The sequence below is a fragment of the Sus scrofa genome, chromosome 3, assembly GCF_000003025.6.
Source record: "Sus scrofa isolate TJ Tabasco breed Duroc chromosome 3, Sscrofa11.1, whole genome shotgun sequence".
Taxonomy (NCBI): domain Eukaryota; kingdom Metazoa; phylum Chordata; class Mammalia; order Artiodactyla; family Suidae; genus Sus; species Sus scrofa.
Window position 1 is genome coordinate 19,619,049 of NC_010445.4, and position 17,171 is coordinate 19,636,219.

General features: G+C 49.6%; 1 protein-coding gene across 6 annotated transcripts in view; it reads left to right on the forward strand.

Moving 5' to 3' along the window:
- NSMCE1 (NSE1 homolog, SMC5-SMC6 complex component) overlaps positions 1–17,171 on the forward strand; it is a 40,074-nt gene that overhangs the window by 9,253 nt on the left and 13,650 nt on the right. The gene's annotated exons all lie outside the window — the stretch shown is intronic.

Consider the following 17,171-nt stretch of genomic DNA (forward strand, 5'->3'; position numbering starts at 1 on the left):
ATCCTTTATTTTTTGGCTTTTTAGGGCCGCACCTGCGGCGTATGGAGGTTCCCAGGCGAGGGGTCCCATCGGAGGTACGGCTGCCGGCCTACACCACAGCCGCAGCAACGCCAGATCTGAGTCGAGTCTTTAACCTACACCACAGCTCACGGCAACGCCGGATCCTTAACCCACTGAGCCAGGCCAGGGACCGAACCCGCAACCTCATGGTTCCTAGTCGGATTCGTTTCTGCTGTGCCATGATGCAAACTCCAGCACTGGATCCTTTAACCCACTCTGCCCAACTGGGGATTGAATCCGTGTCTCTGCAGTGACACAAGCTGCTTCAGTCGGATTCTTAACCCACTGCACGGCAGCAGCAACTCCAACTTTTTTTTTTTTTTTTTTCAAGTAAATCTGACATTTTGCCCAGTGGCTGAGAACTTGGATGCTAGATAGTCATGGTTCACACTAAAGCTCTAGCGCCTTCTCCAGTCCAGGTTTATTCATCTCTACAATGAGGATAATTATTCATACTTCATACCTAAGGTGGTTCAGAGCATTAAGAGACAGGATACATACAACATACGCAGCCCAGGCAAGGTTCCATTTGGCTATTGGTAGCTTAGCCCAGAGGCGAAGGGCACAGCCTTGGACTTGGCCAAACCGGTGGAGTGCCATCCCTGTCCTGGAGCAGCCGTGGGCATCGGGCATCGGGAGGGTCTTCTCAGTGAGCTCTTGGGAGGGGTAAATAAGATAATACAGGTGGAGCCCTTAGAGACAGGACTGGTTTCAGTAACCAGAAGTAGCAGTAGAAGCACGAGGGTCCAGGTGGATAGGTCAGTGAAATCAGTATTGGTAGATCTTATTGAGTGAAGAAGAAGGTTGGAGTTCCCTGTGTGCCTCAGCAGGTTAAGAACCTGACCGGTATCCATGAGGATGTGGGTTCCATCCCTGGCCTCGCTCAGTGGGTTAAAGATCCGGTGTTGCCATGAGCTGTGGTGTCAGTCGCAGACTCAGCTCGGATCTGGTGTTGCTATAGCCTGGAAACTTCCATATACTGCAAGCGTGGCCCTAAAAAGCAAAAAAAAAAAAAGAAGAAAGAAAGAAAGAAAGAAAAAGAAAGTTGACGAATTATATCTGTTGTGTAATGTCACTGTGCTGCATTTTTGGTAAAACCGAACAACCTTCATTGTTCATGAATACGTACGTACACCTGCATGTAAGAGTCTGAAAGTGGGTGAGAAGGGCGTACAGTCCACACTGCAAGATGCTTGCCTTTGGGGAGAGGAGCGGGCTTGTTTTCTTACTGGAGATCAGAGGATGCATCATCGGTATCCTGTTTTGTTCTTTTATTTGTGAGAAAGAAGTCAACATGGCATTATTAGTAGAGTCTCATGGTTGCCCTTCTGCTCAACAGGAATGTGTGTTTGTTTTTCATTCCACGTGTTTGTCTTTCTGTGTTTCTCATTTTCAAAAGACGGAGTGGAGAGCGCATAGAGGTGAGCCTGGCCGAGAGGGGCCGGGAAAGCTATTGCGGGGGGGGAGGACCCAGGGCCCACCCCTGGAGGGACGTGAGACGGTGCCACATCTGGAGAACTGCAGTCTTCCGTGTGGGCTGAGATCCCAGGGGGCTGAGTGGGGAAGGGGAGTAAGCGGGGAGGACGGTGCGGAGACAGTATTCTCCCTGCTGTGCAGAGGAAGGGAGAGGAAAGAGGGTGGCATGCAGAGAAGAGCCGGCGTGTGAAGTGGCTGGTCCAGTGAGGTGTCCACGGGAAATCCTGGGAGCTTGGTGGGGCACGGTGGCCAATTAAAACCTTGGAGGAGCCCTGCAGTAAGAAATCCTTTTTTCTTTCCTTTTTTTTTTTTTTTTTTTTTTGGCCACACCCACAGCATGTGGAGATGCCCAGGCCAGGGAGAGAACCCACGCCACAGCAGCGACCCAAGCCGCCACAGTGATAATGCTGCATCCTTAACCTGCTGCGCCGCAGGAGAACTCCAGGGAATCCCTTTGAACGTTGTTTAATCTTAAGTGTCCAAACTTACCTGACCTGCAAATAACATGCTTTGTGAAACTCTGGACAGGAGCACATGCTGTGCGGGAAGGAGATACCTAGTTGTGGCGTGTGGGTTTACGGGTTATAAAGAGCCCATGACTGTACACCATCATGTTTTTGTTTTGTTTTGTTTTGTTTAACGTAATTCTGTGGACATTGCAGACCCCTCGCAGGGTTTGAAGCGGGAGAGTGATGTAATTATTACTGTGTGTGAGACTCTCCTTCTGGAGAGCATACACCTGCTCTAATTGCCTAGACTGGGGTAGGTCGGGGTCTTTGGTGAGAGCCTCCTTTCTGGAAAGGGACCATCACCCCTGTCAAGCTGCCTTTTCTCGCTCTTTGAAAAGCACAGCAGGACTTTAAGCCTGGCCCTCCGTGGCCACCAGCGATGGGCAGAATCATGCTTTTCTTAATCTTCCCTGTGTGGCCATTTCTTCTCCCTTTTAAGTTTCTCCTCTAGGTCCTGAATGGGAGCTCTAATGATGATGGGGAAGTTTCATAGCTCCCTGCAAGGAGCTTTCTGATGCCTCAGTACTAAAAATGAAACTGTTTTTGCCTTTATTTGACCTTTAAAGTTGTCATGACCTAATTTAGGAAAGTCCTGTAAAATGTGTCTAGGAATTGTTTTATTTTTTTATTTTTTTGGCTTTTTGTGCCTTTTCTAGGGCCGTTCCCATGGCAGATGGAGGTTCGAAGGCTGGGGGTCGAATTGGAGCTGCAGCTGCTGGCCTACACCAGAGCCACAGCAACACGGGATCTGAGCCCGCGTCTGCGACCTACACCACAGCTCACGGCAACGCCGGATCCTTCACCCACTGAGCAAGGCCAGGGATCGAATCCGCAGCCTCATGGTTCCTCATCGGATTCGTTAACCACTGAGCCGCGATGGGAACTCCAGAATTGTTTTTTATTCTTCACCCTTCACGTACCACTTCTGCGCGTTAAGATATGGTTATGCCTCGGGTAGTCAGGATAGAGCGAGAGTTTGTTTTCTCCCGTCCTCTGTTTTAAAAGAAACGAGAGAGAAAAGTTGGTGTCTATGCATTAACGTTATACTGGAGAGGTTTTTAAACCAAGGAATGACGGGATGAAATGATCTAAAATTAAATGAATACTTGTAAGACCCAGATTCTGAAGCGCCTTCCTTTTGAAGAGAGTCCCAGAAAGTCCCCTTTTACCAACCCGAAAACTATTTAGGCTCTCAGAAGGAGTGACTGAAATTGCAAGTTATTCTAATTGCAGTTTCCCATGGCATCTGTCCAGTTTATCAAAGCACTTCCTAGTCTCTGGGCTCTTGTTTGGACTCGCTCCTTGCTGCCATTAGAGGAAAGCAAATTTCCCCCATGTCCTGGCTGGTGAAGACTTTTTATTTTTTTTTCCTGACATCCTGGTGGAAAGCCTTGGCCTTTTCTTCCTGCCGCCGGGGGCCTGTGTTCTTAGAGCACCTTAGAGTTTGATCCAGGCCTTGTGGGCACACTTGTGGTCTGCCAGTAGCACTTCCTGAGATGTCCCCCGTGGGCCAGGCATCCGCGCAGGGCTGGTGACACAGAGAGGCAGCTTTTGCTTCGTCTTGGTTCCCATGAGTCATACAGACGTGGAATCAGATGACTCCAGGATAAGCCCCCTTGATGGAAGCATGAGAGGCCTAGGGAGCGGGGGTTAAGAGGACTGGGATTCGAGGGTTTCACTCTTGACCAAGATAGAGTAACAGGGACTCATTTGCCTTCTGGTCTGAAACAATCAAAACATGGACAAAATAAATGCAACCCTGGACATTTGTCAATGCGGGACATGGCTCTCTGGAAAGGTAGGCAGTGAGGCCTTTTTTTCCCCTCTTGACACCAAATATGCATTTTCTTTTCCAACACTATCCACCCCCTCACACACACCCAGTTCTTTGGACACCAACTGGGTGTCCAATAATGCACTTCAATTTTGACACAGTTTCCCTGGAGTTAGCGTCAGATCCCCCCACCAGTGAGAGGGGCTTAGTCCCACCAGATCAGCCCTACTTCAGATGCCAGTGGCAAGTCCCGGGCTACTCATACTTCCTTCTCACTGACCAGCGATGAGTCAGGGGTTCTCACGACCCCCTCCTCAGGTTCATGAGTGGATGGAATGGCTCATAGAACTCAGGAAAACATTTTACCTGCATTTGTGCCGGGTTATCATAAAACTATTTAGGCTCTCAGAAGGAGTGACTGAAAGAAGAGCCATATGGATAAGATGCATACGGCAGGGTATTGGGGAGGGGTGGTTTGGAGCGTCCATGCTATCTCTGGGTGCTCTACCCTCCTAGCATCTTTTTTTTTTTTCGGCTACACCAGCAAACTGCAGAAGTTCCCAGGCCAGGGATTGAACCTGCATCACAGCAGTGACCATGCCAGATCCTCACCTGCTGAACCGCCAAGTAACTCCTCTACTCTCCTAGCATCTTGATATGTTCACTATCCTGGAAGCTCACCAAATCTCATCCTGTAGGGATTCTTTTGGAGTTCCCGCCGTGGCTCAGTGGTTAATGAATCCAGCTAGGAACCATGGGGTTGTGGGTTCGATCCCTGGCCTCACTCAGTGGGTGAAGGATCCGGCGTTGCCGTGAGCTGTGGTGTAGGTTGCAGATGTGGCTCAGATCCCATGTTGCTGTGGCTGTGGCCTGGGCCGGCGGCTACAGCTCCGATTCGATCCCTAGCCTGGGAACCTCCATATGCTGTGAGTGTGGCCCAATAAAGCCAAAAAAAGGGGGGGGATTTTTTTTATTACATAGGCTTGATTGATCAAATCATTGGCCATTGGCGATTAGCTCAGTCTCCTCTCCCCAGAGCTGTGGGATGGGACCGAAGGTTCCAAGCATCTCATCAAGGCTTTGTCTCTCTGGCAGCTAGTTACTTAGGGACCTGCCAAGAGTCATGTCATTATCTCTTTAGAACAAGAGACAGGCCTGTCATCTTATCAGTCTGGAAATTCCAAGAGTTTTAGAAGCTCTATGCCAGGAACAGGGACAAAGATCAAGTTATATTTCTCATACCCCAGGGGAAAACGGGGTGAGCATTGCCGCTGCCTCAGCTCACTGCTGTGAAAGAGTTTTCAGGCCATGGCACAGGGGAAACCCAGGCAGGCTGGACAGAGTCTCTGAGCTGAGAGTCCAAGGAGGAGAGAGCGGCTGGGGTTTGCAGGACAGGGCGTTGGCGAAGAGCGATCCACAGAGAGAAAAGCAGAGATCCATACAGCACCCCCTTCACCCCCATCAAGGATCTGGCTGAGAACTGACCAGCGAGAGAACGACCTGGGGACCAGGGAAAGAACCTTTTGAAAGAAGTAGGGACCCTCTCGGGATGTTTACAAGGAACTGGGGTGGGGATAGTGCCTGTTCCAGGCCCAGGTGGCTTCCCTGCTGAGTAGAAATTCACAAACATTCAAGGAAGAAGTATTACCAGTCCCACCCAAAATCTTCCAGAAAATTGACCAGAAAGAGGGAACGCTTCCCCACTCCTTCTCTGAGGCTTGCGTTAACCTGATGGCCAAGCCAGACAAAGATGCTGCAGGGAGAAAAAACTAAAGACCAAGGTCCCTTATGGACATCGATGCTACAATTCTAAACGCTGTTTTTGCCAGTCTAATCCAGCAATGTATAAAAAGGATGATTCAGGAGCTCCTGTTGTGGCTCAGCAGGTTGTGAACCAGACTAGTACTCACGAGGATGCAGGTTTGATCCCTGGCCTTGCTCAGTGGGTTAAGGATCCGGCGTTGCCGTGAGCTGGGATGTAGGTCACAGATGCAGCTCAGATGCTGCGATGCTGTGGCTGTGGTGTAGGCCGACAGCTGCGGCTCCAATTCAACCCCTAGCCTGGGAACTTCCGTATGCCGTGGGTGCGGCCCTAGAAAGCAAAAATCAATGAATAAATAAATACATAAAAAGGATGATATACTATGACCCAGTGTAGTTCATCCCAAGAATGCGGAGTTGGTTTAGCATTTGGAGATCAATGTAATTCTCATAGCAACAAGCTGAAAAAGAAAACCGTATGATCATCTCAATAGGTGCGGAAAAAGCATCTGACAACAGGCAACACCTCCCCTGGCATGATGCCGCGGAAGTGCCTTACAGCAAACTCAGGAGATCCTCAGGAGCGGGATATGAGCACAATAAGGGACATCAGGGCACAGAGCAGCAGCGGAGAATCAGCCAGGGTCTGCCCAGACTTGAGAAATCCAACATCTGTTCCTGATAGAAAACCCTCAGCAAGTCGGGAAAGAAGGGAACTTCCTTGACTTGATAAAGCGGATCTGTGTGGAACTACAGCTAACACACTTGATTGTGAGAGACTGATGACTCTTTCCCCCCTACTATCAGGAGCAAGACAGGAAGGTCGCTTCTCATCACTGCCGTTCACTGTTGCACCAGTTCACCAGTGTTCTGTTCACCGGTGCACTCAGGCTCTCGCCAGTGCACTCAGGCAAGGGAAAGAAAAAAAAAAAAGAAGAGGCATCCCCATTGGCAAGGAAGACGAGAAAGTATGTGTTCCCAGACCTGATCGTTTCTGTAAAAAAACTGGTGGCATCTTTTCAAAAGCTCCTAGAACCGAGAAGTGGGTTTCGTCAAGTTGCAGGATGCAAAATCCATATCTCAAAACCCAGCTGTAATTCTGTGTGTTGGCAGTGAATCCTCAGACATTAAAAAAAAAAAAAAAAAATTTAAAGACCCACTTGTAATAGCATCAAAGATATGAAATAGGAATAAATCTGACAACAATGTGTAAGGCCTGTACACTGAAAACCACAAACTACTGCTGAGAGAAATTAAAGAAGGTTCAGATACATGGAGGGACATGGGGTGTTCATGGGCCAGAAAACACAGTTATCAGCTTTCCCTCAAATGATACATAGATTCAACTCAATCTCAATCCAATCCCAGCAGGTTTTTTGTTGTTTTTTTTTTCCCACTGTACAGCAAGGGGATAAGTTATCCTTACATGTATACATTACAATTACATTTTTTTCCCCACCCTTTGTTGTGTTGCAACATGAGTATCTAGATTTTTTTTTAATAGAAATTGATAAGCTGATTCCAAAATTTACATGGCAGGAGTTCCCATCGTGGTGCAGCAAAAACGAATCTGACTGGGAACTGTGAGGTTGCAGGTTCAATCCTCGGCCTTGCTCAGTGGGTTAAGGATCTGGCGTTGCCATGAGCTGTGGTGTAGGTCACAGATGAGGCTTGGATCTGATGTTGCTGTGGCTGTGGCGTAGGCTGGCTGCTGTAGCTCCAATTGGGCCTCTAGCCTGGGAACCTCCATATGCTGTGGGTGTGGCTATTTAAAAAAAAAAAAAGTGGACAAAAGACTTGTACAGATACTTCACCAGAGAAGTTATATGGATGGCAAGTAAGCACATGAAAAGAAGCTGAGCCTTTCATTAGTTAAGGAAATGCAAGCTGAAAGACAAAAAAAAAAAAGGATGGGAATTCCCGTCGTGGCGCAGTGGTTAACAAATCCGACTAGGAACCATGAGGTTGTGGGTTTGATCCCTGGCCTTGCTCAGTGGGTTAAGGATCCGGCGTTGTCATAAGCTGTGGTGTGGTCACAGACGTGGCTCAGATCCCGAGTTGCTGTGGTTCTGGCGTAGGCCGGTGGCTACGGCTCCGATTCGACCCCTAGCCTGGGAACCTCCATCCGCTGCGAGGGCGGCCCTAGAAAAGGCAAAAAGACCAAAAAAAAAAGAAAAGGAAATGCAAGCTAAAACCACAATGTGATACCACTAGACACCTATCAGAATGGCTACAATTTGAAAGACCACATGTCCTGTGTTGGCGAGACAATGGAAGAACCGAAACTCACCTGCTGTTGGGTGTAAAATGGCATAGCCATTTTAAAAAAACCAACGTGGCAGTTTTAGGACATAGCCATTACTCCTGTATTTTTTTTTTTTTTTTGTCTTTTTGCCTTTTCTTGGGCTGCTCCCACGGCATATGGAGGTTCCCAGGCCAGGGGTCGAATCGGAGCTGTAGCCACCAGCCTACGTCAGAGCCACAGCAACGCAGGATCCGAGCCGCGTCTGCAACCTACACCCCAGCTCATGGCAACGCTGGATCGTTAACCCACTGAGCAAGGGCAGGGACCGAACCTGCAACCTCATGGTTCCTAGTCGGATTCGTTAACCACTGCGCCACAACAGGAACTCCCTGTATTTGTTTTTAGGCTTAAGCAATGAAGACATTTAGCTGCACAATGCCTCGTGCCTAAGTCTTCAGAGTAGGTTTACGTTAATGGCCCCACACTGAAAACCTAATTGTCCATCCACAGGGGAACCGATAAATGGACTGTGGTATTATCCATCTGATGGGATAACCGCTTAGCAATTACAAGGAGCAAATCATTCTACCTGCTGCAGTTTGAATGCCTCTCAAACTGGTCATGCACAGTGGAGAAGCCAAGCAAAAGAGAGTACATATACTGCATGAATCCATATATATGCAACTCCGGACAAGCCGTACTTGGCGGTGGTGACAGAACGTAGCTCAGTGGTTGCTGGGGATGGTGTAGGGGACAAGTTCATGAGATGAGAGAGAAGGGGTAACAAACACAAGGAGACCTTTAAGGGGTGGTGGATATGTTTATCATCTTAATTATGGCGATAGTGTCAAGGGTGCATGCATAAATCATAACTCATTAAATTGTATCCTTTAAAAATTGTAGGAGTACCCGAATTCCCGTCATGGCTCAGTGGTTAATGAACCCGACTGGTATTCATGAGGACTCCGGCTCAATCCTTGGCCTTGCTCAGTGGGTTAAAGATCCGGCGTTGCTGTGAGCTGTGGTGTAGGTCACAGATGTGGCTTGGATCCCCAGTTGCTGTGGCTCTAGCATGGGCCAGAGGCTACGGCTCTGATTGGACCCCTAGCCTGGGAACCTCCATGTGCCGTGGGTGTGGCCCTAAAAAGACAAAAAAAATTGAAGGAGTTCCCTGGTGGCACAGGAGGTTAAGGATCCAGTGTTGTCGCTGCTGTGGTCTAGATTACTGCTGCGGCGCGGGTTCCATCCCTAATCCAGGAACTTCTGCATGCCATGGGCTCAGCTGACAAAAAAAAAAAAAAAAAAAAATGTTTATTAATTATTTCTCAATAAGATTGTTAAAACAAAATCTACACTTAAACCCACTTTGCTGCTTGGTAGCTGCTGAACCTTGATCAGGCCCCTACACAAGAGGGCTTCCTGATGGTAACATATGGCATGTGCTTTGTGACCTGTATGCGTCACGCAGGGGGACAAGCAGGTTTCTAAAGTGTAGCTCCTTCCCTTGGCCTTGTAAGGCCCTGTGTCACTTTGCTCACAGATGACACACATGTGGTCTCTTTGGGCTCCTTCAACTGGGAATAATTTCCTAGTAACTCCCAGACTCTTAGGACTTGGGCATTTTTGAAGATTACAGGCTAAGTACTTTGTAGTACAGCACTGTCTGCTGAAAATAGAAGGCCGTGTGTCATTAAAGTTTTCTGGTAGCCACGTTAAAAAAAAGAAAGAAACAGGTGAAGTTAATATCCCAGATAGACTCACTTAAATGTGACCAATATAAAAATTATTATTATTATTATTATTATTTTAAGGCTGCACCCATGGCATATGGAGGTTCCCAGGCTAGGAGTCAAATCAGAGCTATAGCCACTGGCCTACACCACAGCCACAGCAACACAGGATCCCAGCCTCATCTGCAACCTATACCACATCTCACAGCAACACCGGATCCTTAACCCACTGAGCAAGGCCAGGGATCAAACCTGCATCCTCGTGGATACTAGTCTGCTTCCTTTCCACTGCACCACAGCGGGAACTCCAGAATAAGAATTATTAATGAGATATTTTATATTTGCAAGTAGTACATCTTTGAAATCCAGTGTGTCTTTTACACTTGCAGCATATCTTAATTTGGACCAGCCCCGTTGCCACTGCTCAGCCGCCCTGTGCACTTGTGGTTGCTGTAGTGGACAGCAGTTGCCGAATGTTCTTAGGTTTAGGTTTGTCTGATGCTTCCTGTGGATCAGATTCAATTTATGCTTTTTTGCAAAAAACAAAAAAAAAATCTAATTTTATTTTTTAAAAGTTTAAAGCAGGGGAGTTCCCTTTGTGGCTCAGTGGTTAATGAATCCTACCAGGAACCATGAGGTTGTGAGTTTGATCCCTGGCCTTGCTCAGTGGGTGAAGGATCCAGTGTTGCTGTGAGCTGTGGTGTAGGTTGCAGACGCGGCTCGGATCCCGAATTGCTATGGCTCTGGCGTAGGTTGGTGGCTACAGCTCTGATTAGGCCCCTAGCCTGGGAACCTCCATATGCCTTGAGAGCGGCCCTAGAAATGGCAAAAAGACCAAAAAAAAAAAAAAAAGTTTAAAGCAGCATAGTTGACTTAGGTTGTATTCGTTTCAAGTGTACAGCAAAGTAAACCAGTTGCACGTGTGCACATGTCCATTCTTTTTTCCCGTGTCGGTTGTGGCAGACTATGGAGTAGATTTCCGGGTGCTGTGCAGTAGGTCCTTGTCAACGATCTGTCGTAGACAGTGCTGTGTGTGAGTCATTCCCATCCTCCTCATTCATCCCTTCCTCCCCCCCACCCCTCACCCCTCGCCACGTTTTCCTCTATGGTAACCGTGCGTTTGATTTTTCATAGATTTCAGTTTATGCTTTTCATTTGGCAGAACTCATCGAGAAATGGGGTTGCGTTCTCTGTGCCCTCTCGGGCGATGTACAGTGTTGATGAGGATCGGGCCAGCCGGGCTTCTCCGCTTGTGAAGTGACTCTTTTTCCTCTGTGATTCATAAGTATTTTGCAGGGAGGGACTTTGGGACAAAGTAAATACCCCCTTTTAAACCCCCCCACCCCCCGGTTTTAGCAGGCATTGGTGTTTCTTCTCTGACTTCACTCATTCCTAAGGGGCCGCGAGGTTGCTGTGAAGTCCTGAGCTCTGCTCTCCAGCATTAACCTTTGGTGATGAATTGTCCTTTACTGTTATGTTTTCTGTTAACTTCAGTGGGTTTTAAAATCGTCTGTTGTCCCAAGGACAAATGAGGTGAACCATCCAAAATCTTAGATTGAAAAATTAAGACGATGGCGTTCCTGTCGTGGCGCAGCAGAAACGAATCCGACGAGGAACCACGAGGTGGTGGGTTCGATCCCTGCCCTTGCTCAGTGGGTGAAGGATCCAGCGTTGCCGTGACCTGTGGTGTAGGTCGCAGATGTGGGTCAGACCCCGAATTGCTATGGCTCTGGTGTAGGCTGGCAGCAACAGCTCCGATTAGACCCCTAGCCTGGAAACCTCCATATGCCGCAGGTGCGGCCCTAAAAAAAGCTAAATAAATAAATAAATAAATAAATTCCGATGACATTATTTCAGTGAGCAGAATAAGTAATACAATGTTCAGGCAAAGCACTAGTGAACTGAAATGCATGTGCCAAAAATAGATTAGGGAACGAAGTGTCAGAGGAACACTGGGGATGACAGATATTTTCCGTTTTTGTCACACCTCTCATCTGCCCTCGCCCTAGCTGTGTTTTTCTCATGCGGATTTGCACGACCATGTCTGCTCCCTTGGGCTCAGGCACAGGGCTGGACGGCGTGCATTTGGGATGAGTCAGTGATGCTGCTGACCGTACAGTTTAGTAATTCCGTCCTGTACCTGCAGTCACATTGGTACCCACCCTCTCTTCCCAAGGAGCCCTCGGCAAGGATGAGACGGACCCTGGCTCCAAATCCCTTTTTCCTCCTGCTTTTGACGATTTCACTGTGCCTTTCTCCCCTTTGGCTGTAATGAACAGGTAATGAGCGTCCCGCTGTCAAGCCTGCCTGCGTTTCCAACTGATCAAGGGGGATCAGGCTTATTATGATCCGCACCGAAAAGCCGCGTAAAATCAGCATGAAAAGTAACATCTTAAAGGTGACTCTATGCGTTTCTCAACATACAGAATTTCACAACAGGCAGTTGTGACGTGCTCAGCCAGGAGTCTTTGGGCTCTGGAAGCCCTGCAACCACGGAGGAAGCAAAAGTGTTGCTTTCGCATCTCTGGCTCTTGAGGGACTCGCTGTGTCCCAAGTCGCAGCGCCCCCTTGATGACTTTGCGGCTCAGGAAGCCAAGGCTGGACGGCCCTGGCAAGTACAACCCCTGCGTTCTTCACACTCTCCCGCGTGTGGACATCATCGGGTCTGGAATGCACTTTGTGCTGGATCCTGACCACAGGGCTGGCTGTGTGTGCAGCTGGAGGAGGGTTGGGAGGGGCGGGGACTCTTCAGTTGGGAGGGGACGCACCACTGGCAGGGGTGGGAACGGCCTGAAGACCTGGGTTCAAATCAGGGACTTAGGAGAGTGTATTTGTTTTTTTTTTCCTTTCCTGAGTCTCAGCTTTCTGTTTTATAAAGGAAGTCTTATCTACCTCATGGAAAAGCTGTGAGGATTAAACAGGGAACTTGTGTGAAGTACCTGGCACAGAGTACTTCCTGCTACCAGTTCCCTGCGCGCCCTTCCCTTCCTAGTGGGTCCCTGGCCTTATCATCTCCTTGCACATTCTGGGGCTGGGGGGCAGGTGTGCTGACTCAGAAGATCCATGAGGTCGTGGGTCGTGTGATGGAAATTGTCATGTAGCCCATAAGGCCACGTCCCCCCCCCGCTTTTTTTTTTGGCTGCCCAGTGGCCTATGGAGTTAGTTCCCGGGCCAGGGGTCAGATCGGAGCCACAGTCATGACCTAAGCTGCAGCTGCAGCAACGCCAGATCCTTAAGCCACTGTGTTGGGCCGAGGATTGAAGGATCGAACCCACCTTCCGGTGCTCCCCAGATACCGCCGATCCCCTTGCGCCACAGTGGGAACTCCAAGGCTGAATCTGAGGCTGGGATATTCTCAGAGAATCCAGAAAGTGTGGTCCCCATATCCTCCGGAAGGAGATCACGAGTGCAGGTGCTGAGATGGGTGTGAGTGACAGAAACAGCCGGCGCCAGCTGCGTGTACAGCCAGGGGGCCGCCCCGCAGTGCAGGTGTGGGTGAGGGGAGCCACTGGTTGGCTTCTGGTTTGGGGAAGGTGATGCGGGGGTGGAGGTGGGGGTGCCCAGCCCCAGCCTGGCTGCAGGTGGAGGACAAGTCAGGGAGACCATAGGAGGCTGCTTCATACTCCAGGGGCAGGTTGCTGGGGACTCAGAGGAAAGGTGCAGTGACCTGATAGAAGTGGCCAGAGCCATCCTTCCGACGACCCCGCAGGCCTGCACAAGCCATCCAGCCACCTTCCTAACAAGCCCCACGCGTACAAAGTGTGGCCATAGCGAAGACCACCCAAACGAGAACAGACGAGGGCTGTTTGTTCAGAGCTTGCTCGAGCAAGGACTGCCTCTGCTTGGGTTTTGGAGACTTGACGGCAGGCAGAGGAGTGGAAAAGCTCTACAGCGGAGAAAAGGCGAGGCTCCCGCTGTGTCCTGATTGGAGGCCATCAGCCCTGGGAAGCTGGAGGCGGGCTATCTAGAAGCAGGACGTCCTGTGATTGGTTAGGGGAGCGAACCTGCCTTTCTCTGATTGGTCCTAAGTCGGAAGCAGGGACAAGAATTAGGGGTGCTGTCAATTAGTAATCAAGACTTGGTCATTTTTGAGCCGATTATTTACAGGGATTATTGTTTGTTTCCTGGATCGGTTGCTAGAAATAGTGGTCTGACTGCCTACCAGTCTGACTTGCAGGTGGCAGGCTGGCTTTGTGGGCTGGTCAGTTGAGATAAAGGGTGGCTCCCTGAGCTGGTTGCTGGGTTGCAGATTGTGAGTCAGAGTCCTGTTTTGATATGTGTTTGTGAATTCAGTCTCTCCGAAGAGTGAGTGTGACACAGCCTGTTCCTTTGAGTTGTTCACTGTCCAGCCTCTGTGAGAAACCACAGCCCCTCCTTATCTGGTTCGTCAGGGGACAGAGTGGCCTCCATAATCTCTTTATGGCAAGGTTTCAGCCCACATCAGAATTTGAAAACTGGAGTTCCTGTCGTGGCTCAGTGGTTAACGAACCCGACTAGTATCCATGAGGATGAGGGTTCAATCTCTGACCTTGCCCAGTGGGTGAAGGATCCGGCGTTGCCGTGAGCTGTGGTATAGGTCGCAGACGTGGCTCTGATCCCGCGTGGCTGTGGCTGTGGCCAGCAGCTACACCTCTGATTGGACCTCAGCCTGGGAACTTCCCTATGCCGCGAGTGCAGCCCTAAAAAGACAAAAAACAAAAAAAAAGAAAACTGGTAGAGTATCATTGGGATCTCACGTACAAGCGTGGCTAGATTATAGTGTTAATTACCATGTTTAAAAAAAACAAGTACCAGGAGATTGCTGATAAAAATCCAAATAGTAGGCACGTGGCTAGACCGGAAGAGCCATGCCTCTGTCAATGGGACACCCCTCTTCACTTCACCCTCTGTGACCGCTGCTGTCCACCTCTCTACTCCCCGCCTGGCCTCTGTGGGCACCTGGCTCGTCAGCCTCCATAGGCCCTGCTCAGATGAGCCTGGGAGAAGCTTCGGCACAGGCACACAGCAGAGCTGCTCCCCGCAGCCCTTCCTCAGCTCCTCGTGGTTCCCCGGGGGGCAGGGCGGGGGCCGGCAGGCATCTCAGTGTTAGCCGGCCCGCCTCTTCTCCGAGGTGGAAACGAACTGCACTTGGACAACCTCAGCAGTAAAGCTCTGCTGAGAGCGGTCTGGCTTTCTGTGATGACTCCCCCGCTAAGTTGGACTCTGTCCTGCCTCAGTGCCATCACGATGAAGGGTCGGCCCTGCCAAAAGTGCTGGCCGGTAGACCTCTGGTCAGGGGAGTGGCTGATGGGTAGGTTTAGTTTACTGAACTGATAGGGATTGCAGATGTCTGGCCCCGTGTCACTCAGGCAACGTCGTCGTGGGTTTTAGGGCGCTTGCGGCATGCGGCCGAGACGCAGGACCTCTGCCAAGTGCTGTAAAGTCAGTTTTATGCACAGGAAGGCCAAGGAGTACACTTCCTAACTAATAATCTCTTGGTCTTGAAAAAAAATGGTCTCTATACCTGGAGACAGATCTGTCAACAACAGATTTTAAAACAGCCCCTTGTTAAAAGCTGTTCCGCCTGTATCCTCAGAGCCCTGAGCTCATCTCCATTGTCACAGGACATTGTCGTTTTTCTGGGGGGTTTTTTTTGATTCAGACTCCTGGGGGCTAAGGCATCAGTTATATACTGTTGAGCATGAAAAAATGTTTAAACTTTTATCATGGAAAAAGGAAAGAAGAAAGAATAACACAGCGCAGCCCCATGTAGTCCTCCTCTAATTAAAATGATAATAACTCATGACTAATCTTATTTAATCTGTACTCTTGACTACTCACCCGATAACATTTTGACGTAATTCTCAGACCTCACTGCATATCTGAGAAATAATTTTTTTTTTTTTTAACTGAATGCTCAAGTCCTTTTGTCACTGTGCCAGATGTTTGATTTCTGGTTCAGACTTTGTCACTTACCAGCCCTCTGACCTCGGTAAGTCCTTAACCTGTCGGACCCGTGGTGTCCTCTTTTGAAAAGCAGACTGTACCACATCCCGGCTCACCTTGGGTCTGATGAGATCCTGAGCAGCACCGTGGCACACAGTGGATTGATGTACAGATGTAGAGAATTATTCGTCTCATATATTTGCCACATAAAAGAACTCTCGGGAGTTCCCTGGTGGCCTAGGGGTTAGGATTCAGGACTTTCATCGCTGCAGCCCAGGTTCAATCCCTGGTCCAAGAACTGAGATCCCACTTCAAGCCGCTGCCCTCCTCAACCAAAAATAAAAACAAAATTGAAAAAAGACAGCACCCCTTCCACCCCTGCTCTTCCCAGCACAGTTCACTGGCCACTGTAGCTGTGCCATCATCTGTGCCGATCTTTCCACTCCAGTTATCTGAATGTCAAGAGGACCATCCAGGGAGTTCCTGTCATGGCGCAGCGGAAACGAATCCGACTTGGAACCTTGAGGTGGGGGGTTTGATCCCTGGCCTCGCTCTGTGGGTTAAGGATCTGGCGTTGCCCTGAGCTGTGGTGTAGGTCACAGACGTGGCTCGGATCCCGCGTTGCTGTGGCTCTGGTGTAAGCTGGCAGCAACAGCTCTGATTAGACCCCTGGCCTGGGAGCCTCCATATGCCAAGGGTGCAGGCCTAAAAAGACCAAAAAAAAAAAAAAAAGAGGCCCATCCATCATCCCCAGGCGGTTGATGGGAAAGCCATGGGCTGCGACATGACCCCTCACACATGAGTCTGGCCCAGTGTCCTTGCCTGCCAGCCTGTTCCTGCCCAGGAGTCCATGCCCTGCTGTGCCCTCGTACCCGTGTCTGGTCCAGTGCCTGGGCTGGCCCGTCCGCAGCGCCATGCTCAGGAGGACCACCCAGCAGAACCTATCAGATGAGAGCGCTCTCCTGGGGCAGGTTGGTCTGTATGTGGTTTGGTTCCCCTGGGGTCTTATTTTTTGCTGCTATTTCCTCTGCCTAAAATAGCAGTTCCTCTGCCTAAAAATTTCCTACATGTGATGCCTAGCTTGGAACAAAACTATATGTCTGCTCAGAAGTTAGAGCAGCAGACTTCCTGCTGCTCAGATATGCGGTGAGCCCTGGGTTCCAGTAGGCTTCTGGGAAGCAGGGACTCTGATTACCAAGAGGAGCTGTGTTGGTTAAATTAAAATTGAACTTTAAAAGGAGATGACATGTACAGCAGTGGCCAGAGGAAATAAACTCAAAATGCATCGAAGCAGCCCCTGCGCCTCAGAGACGTGTCCCATTCATCCAGTGCTGCCCCAGCCTGTCCCCAGTGCCCCAAGTCCTATTTTTTTTAAATGTCTTTTTAGGGCCACACCTGCGGCATATGGAGGTTCCCAGGCTAGGGGTTGAACCAGACCTGCAGCTGCTGGCCCACGCCACAACCACAGCAATTTGGGATCCAAGCTGTGTCTGTGACCTACACCACAGCTCACAGCAACGCTGGATCCTTAACTCACTGAGCGAGGTCAGGGATGGAGCCCACATCCTCACGGATGCTCGTCGGGTTTGTTAACCCCTGAGCCACGATGGGGACTGCCCCCAAATCCCATTTTTTAATTGCCCCAATGGAAAGGCATATCCCGCTAAAGAAAGAGCTGTCTGTCTTCTCCA